Below are 6,351 nucleotides of genomic sequence, written 5' to 3'. Positions count from 1 at the left end.
GAGAAAATGGCTGCTTTGGAGGGGAGACCTTATGACATTATACCTGCTGAGTCCTTCCCCCCCCCCACGCGCAATGCTGCCCTCCACAGGATCCACCCCCAAATCTCCAGGTATTTCCCTCCTTAGAGCTGGCAACCCTACTTTCCCCTCAGTGCCTGTTGGTAGGCAACTAAGCTTGGTCCTGTCACCTATTTTGGTCTTTGGGAGAAAACACATTGGGGCCAGTCGTGATAGGGTTGCCAGCTCCAGATGGGAAATTCCTGGAGATTTGAGGGATAGAGCTTGAAGAGGGTGAGGTTTGAGGAGGGGTGGGACCTCAGACAGGTACAATGCCATAGACTCCACCCTCCAAACCAGTCAGTCCTTCATGGGGAACCATTGTTGCCAATCTCCAGGTGAGGCCTGGAGACCACTCAGAATTACAACTGCTCTGCAGAAGGGAGGGCAGAAGTCAGCTGAAGTCAAAGTGGCAGATAATGGTAGGTTGATGGTTAGCTGGGAAGGAGATGGGGTTACAAACTCCAGGCTGGCAAATTCCTGGGGATTTGAGGGGTGGAGCCTGGAGAGGGTGGGGTTTGCGGAGGGGTGGGACCTCAGACAGGTAGAATGCCATAGACTCCACTCTCCAAACCAGCCATTTCGTCCTTGGTAACAATTGTTGCCAATCTCCAGGTGAGGGCTAGAGATCACTCAAAATTACAACTGCTCTTCAGGTAGCAGAGATCAGTTCCTCTGGAGAAAACAGTGGACTCTGTCATTATACCCTGCTGAGGTCACCACAGCAAATTGACACTGTTTGCCCAAAGCCAGAGCACTCTCCCAGAGCCTCTTTCTAGATCTCGTATTTATTTCCACAATGGGCCTTATTCCTAGTCCTTATATAACTACAGCTAGAGTTCCAAGCTTCAGCATTCTGTAGGCATTCAAATGAACATATGCAGCTTCCAGAGAGAAGGCTTCTACAGTCATTCGAATCCTGTGTTCATACTAAATTTGCACACACACAGGTTCTGTGATGTCATGATCAGCAGTTAACTTTTTTTTCTGCATGTATAGTGACACTTCCAGACATCCAGAGAGACTCCAGAAAAAGACAGCAACTATAACCAGAGTTGGAGGAAGCCCCAAACCTTGAAATGTTGGCTGGCTTGGCATTAAAGTCCTGATTTTTGTCATCTAACTCTAATTTTACAGTGCAATACTATGCAGAATTACGCTAGATCTAAGCCCAATAATTTCAGTGGAGAAACTTTGCATGCAAATACACTGTTAGAGTCGATTTTTGGGATACTTTTTCTACAGGTTAACATTGGTAGGAGCCACTAGTTTTTGTGTGTATGGGAGGGGGGTCACTTGCAAAGCAATAACATAGAGACCTTACAATCACAGGGTGCATGGTCAGAGATGTTTGATCTGAAGACCATCTTATAATGTAGAAGTGGTTCGGGGTGCGATCACTTATAGCATATAGACAAACACCAGTAACTCCTGTATCTTCAAAACTGGGGGATGGGAGTAACAATACTACAGTAATTGGCTGTGTTTGATTTCTGATGTGGATATTGTAGTTCAGCAACTATTCTGAATCCACTGTATTCAGATGTGCCACTGAAGAAACAGAAAGCATTTGCTTTGCAATGCACATCTTGACACATATCTGATTTGTGCCCACTGTACCTAAAAAGTAAGGCTATCCACGACATTCTGGAGCTGCTGTGGGAATCCATGGCATCTTGGAAATCATAGAAGTTCTGTGGAACTAAAGAGGACAAGTTTTTTACATCTCTATAAAAACAACTTTACGTATGGCTGAATCATTTTTGGCGTAATTGAAAATTGCACCTTCTAACCTATGATTTGTAGTTACAAACCAGCTCAAATGTAGCATTCTGGGACAGTGGGCCCAAAATGCTGCCAGCACAGACAGGATTCCTTTCAAGTGAACTATGCAAGTACCCAAAGTTGCTCAGAAAGTATTGAATTATTCTGGAAGCGTGGCTTCTTCTGTCCCACTTTTAATAACTTGGAACCCTCTTTAAAATTGCCCTATATACAGTCAGCCAGGAAGTAAATGAAAAAGCAGCACAGAATTTAAAAAAAATCATTAGTAACCCTGCCACTGGATATTATTTGTTCTGCTTTTGACTATTTACAGTCTCTTACACAGAGGCCATAACATCCTATAATTCAGGATTCCTGTTTCATTCTGATGGGTGAATTACAAAGCTAAGATCTGACCATAAGAATCTGGCGACTTCCCAGCAATACATAAAAGGCTCCTTGTGCCTCTAATATCCTCTGCAAGACAATGCTTCACTTTTCTTGCTCTCTTGCCCTGCTGTCTTCGTACCTTGAATGAGCCTTTATCACATGTTGTCTATAACTGTAATATGTTAATCAAAGAAGACATGGCATGCTCTGTTAGTTCAGTGTGCACTGCCCTAAACATGATAGGAATCAATGGAAGTGGCTGAGGAGGTAGTGGTTTTCCTCCAGTGAGGGGGCTGGGTTTGGATTGGAAGGCTGATGGGTGTGCCCTTGGTATGGGCAATCCAAAGGAGGAAGGCAGGAGAGAACCTTAATGCAAACATGAATAGGGATTCCTTGATGCTTTTCCAGAGTAGCAATTGTTAGTTGTGAGTAAGGAAAAGGAAACAAGCCTGTAAATAAGTAAAAATACCGGGGTGTGTGTGTGTGTGGCTCAACAGAAGAGCATCTGTCTGGCTTGCCGAATCTCTCAGGTTCAATTCCCAGCATCCCCAGTTAAAGGAAAGGTCTCCCGTTAAAGGTGATGTGAAAGACCTCTGCCTGAGACCCTGGTGAGGTGCTGCCAGTCCAAGTAAACAATACTGACCTTGATAGGCCAAGGGTTGAATTCAGCATAAGGCAGCTTCATGTGTGTTCATGTACATGTCAGATAGAAAGAAGATGAGTCTGAGAAACTGTTGATCAAAGGCAGAAAAATAACATGAAGTTTTTCCTTTTGTGTTTGCCCTGAAGGGGACTTCAGGGACAAGGGGAAGGATGCTTGCTGATTCTTTCCCTCCCTGTAGGACTAACCAGAGACCACTGGGGACTTAGAGAGTGAGACAAGGACTGAGTGGGATGGGCATCATACTTAATGTAGAAGTGCCCTCTGAAATGCCCCCACAAAGTGATTCCTCTGTGGCATCAAAGAAAAAGGGAACCTTCATCACTTGGGCATTTCTGCTAGCATCAGTGTCCCAAACAGAGGAAAAACAGTAGCACGGGGAGCATCCAGCTGATCTGAGGTGTCCAGATGAGATAGACCACCATGGCTTGTGGTGTAGCAGCTGGCAACAGAGAGTCCTTTGTGGTAGTAACCCCACAAGAAAGGTACTCTATGGATTACACCTCCATTATGGATTCATCTTAAAAGTAAATTCTCCAGTGGTCCTAGGAGTGGGGTAGTGTTTACTTCCAGGAATATAGCTCCTCCTCCAAAGGCAGGGCCAACAGATGAATTGATCCCAAAGGGGAGGGGCTTGTCCCCTGGATTCCCAGAAAGAAACGTCATTGGGGATAGTGTTGCCGTCCTTCCATCCCCATCCGAAACCCAAGAGGGAAAGGGAGTGGCATTGTCTTGTGGTCTATAGGACTTTTGGCCACTACTTACACAGGATTAAGTAATGGAAGGTGTCTGACACCATTTTTGTATCCTTGTTGAAAATAATCATCCATAGGTCAGAGAATCTCTACTTTGATTTGGGGTAGGTAGATTAGAAGGTGAATCATAATGCTCTACAAACCAAGTCCTTGGCAGCACCTCGATGCATAACAACACAATCCTTGTGGAGGGCGGTCACATCATTAGAAACAATCTGTAAGGCTACCACATGGAAATCTGTATGCCCCTTTCCAAGACACTACTGAAGGGATAAACTGGCCTCAACAAAGGTAGAGTTTGATAGAAGGGTATTACAATGCATCCTCTAGTCCAGAAAGCTAATGGACCCACCCCAGGGCACATGGCTTTTTTATGTCCCGAAAGTAAGGACTGCCCCACTCCCAGTACCACTGGAGAATGGAAGATTTGTCTTCACTTACCATGATGCTTCCTTCTCTGTGGTTCAGGAGTGGGGCAGTCCTACCTGCCAGTTGAGGACAACAGCTTCCAGGTCGGGGGGGGGGGGGGGGACGACGACGACATATGGTGTGAATAGTTTCCTGTCTCAGACTTAGTGTCTGTTTCATTGAGAGTGACAGGTGTACTCATAGGGATATGTTAGCCCAAGATGGGCTCTAATACAGGCCTCTCAAGTAATTCCCTTAGCTACGGGGATTGAGTTTGGTTGGTTATCTTGTACTCAGTTGGGGGAAGTTTGTTTTTGCGTGCAGTATTACACTCAGGGAGTCATGGCTTGGAAAACAACTGGGAATCCAGGGGACAAGCCCCTCTCCTCTGGGATCAATTCATCTGCCAGCCCTGCCTTCAGAGAGGAGGAAGTATATTCCCAGAAGTAAGGACTGCCCCACTCCTAGACCACAGAGAAGGAAGCTTCACAGTAAGTGAAGTCAAACCTTCCATTACTGCTTCTGGGTAATCACAGTAATACATTGTAAAACTTTTAACATAAAATGAATAATAATAAAATAATTTTCATTTTTATACGTATATGCCACCTTTCCTTTAAGAAATTTAGTGTCATGTACTGGATGTGTTTTACCTTTTACAACATCCCTATAAGGTGGGCTAGCACTAGTGACTGGATCAAGGTTGCTTAGCAAGTTCTGTAGCTGACTTGGAGGATTTGAATGCTGGATTACCCAAATCCAAGTCCAGAACCCATTACATTTTTCAACAGCAAACACAGAATATTTTGTTCTGTTCTTTCCTTCTCTTTTTCCAGCTCTGACGATTCATCATTTTTACCCTGTGTCTGAAATTTGACAGGACAAGTACTAAGTTTTTTTTAAAAAAAAAATCTGAATAACTCCATTAAATGTGAAGAGACTGTGAAACTGTTTATGTAATAGCATTTTGCTCTAACTGATTCAAAACAGCAGTTTGTTCTTTCAGTATATTTAATGTTTTAAAGAATGGCTGATTGCAGCATTAAGGACAACAAAGGCAGGCACACAAGATTAAGTTTGCCAATCATTCTTTTGGCAGTGCATGAAGGATGGAACACGCTTAAATCGTTGTACAATTAGTATTGAATTACTTGCAGGAATGAAGGGTATTTTACTTAGGGGTTCTTTTTAATACTAAATTAACCTCTCCTCTTTTTGAGGGAGGGCTTATGGCTTGAGACCATATTATCTCCAGTTAAAAGAAACTCAGATAGGCCTCAGAGAAACGTCTAAAGGACCTTGCCCTCAGTCAAAAGAGGTCATATGAGTATAGATGGACCTGTGGTCTATATGGATCTCGTGAAATGGAAAATTGGGGGGGGGTGACAGAGATTTCTATGATGGTAAAATGGGGGGGGGGAATACTACCCCAAAGAAGATTGCCTGTTGTGTCCCTGCATGATCCCCTGTTTCTAAGTCAGTCTCTGTTGGGAGCAGGCTGTTCTGAGTCATTTTGACTGCCCTGGGCTTCCACTTGCTCAAGCAGTAACTTTTACCCATTTCAAAATCACCTTTTTTGAGTGAAATGTACGGTCAATGTTAATACCAGAAAGAAGCGTGCTGTCCTAGGATGTGTTTCTCAAGTGTGAGAAGAGCAGTCAGTTTGTACAGGATGGGGAGCTTGTATATATGATAAAGGCTCAATTGCTCCCTTTATGACATGCTTTGGATTACTCATGACATGGGAGACACAGGGAGATTCAAGGTTTCACAGTCTCTTCCTAAACCAGGGGAGCAAATTGTATCAGTGTGATATGTCTGGTAGTTCAGTGCATTGCCTTTGTCTGTGGTAGCAAACTATAATCTTAACAGTTTATGATAGCATTATCCAATGAGCTAGAACACCCCACAGTATTTCCCTTGGTGCTTGCCAAATTTTTCAGAAAGTGGGTGAGGCCATTGTAAAACTGGGTTTGTTATTGGCTGCTCTCTTTCAAATGAAAGGATTTGCCATGGCTACAGTAGCAGCCAGTGAAGGATCAGGAGGCTTGGTAAGCATCCCCCCTTTCAGGCTTCCTTTTTTCTAACTCCCCCTGCTTCTCCCTTCCCTCCCGCCAGGCTTTCCTTTGTTTCTTTTTCAGTCAGATTTCTTCCTCCCTTCAGACTTTCTTTTATTTGTTTTTATTTCCCCTTTGCTATTCTTTTGCAAAGCGAGGGGGGAGGCAATTGTGTTTGGCTCCGCCTTCTGTGGCAGCCATTTTTGGATAGTGCTCACTACATCTTATCAGAATTCCAAAGGTGGCCACAGACACCAAA

At 44.0% G+C, this 6,351-nt stretch overlaps 1 protein-coding gene across 1 annotated transcript in view; it reads left to right on the top strand.

Annotated features, from left to right (window-relative positions):
* The window catches only part of SEMA3D (semaphorin 3D), a 170,209-nt gene that overhangs the window by 53,817 nt on the left and 110,041 nt on the right, over window positions 1–6,351 (top strand). The window lies entirely within an intron of this gene.

This window comes from Gekko japonicus, unplaced genomic scaffold, assembly GCF_001447785.1.
Source record: "Gekko japonicus isolate JY-2015 unplaced genomic scaffold, Gekko_japonicus_V1.1 scaffold2216, whole genome shotgun sequence".
NCBI lineage: Eukaryota > Metazoa > Chordata > Lepidosauria > Squamata > Gekkonidae > Gekko > Gekko japonicus.
Note: the sequence above shows the minus strand (reverse complement) of the source record. Positions and strands in the feature narration are given on the sequence as shown.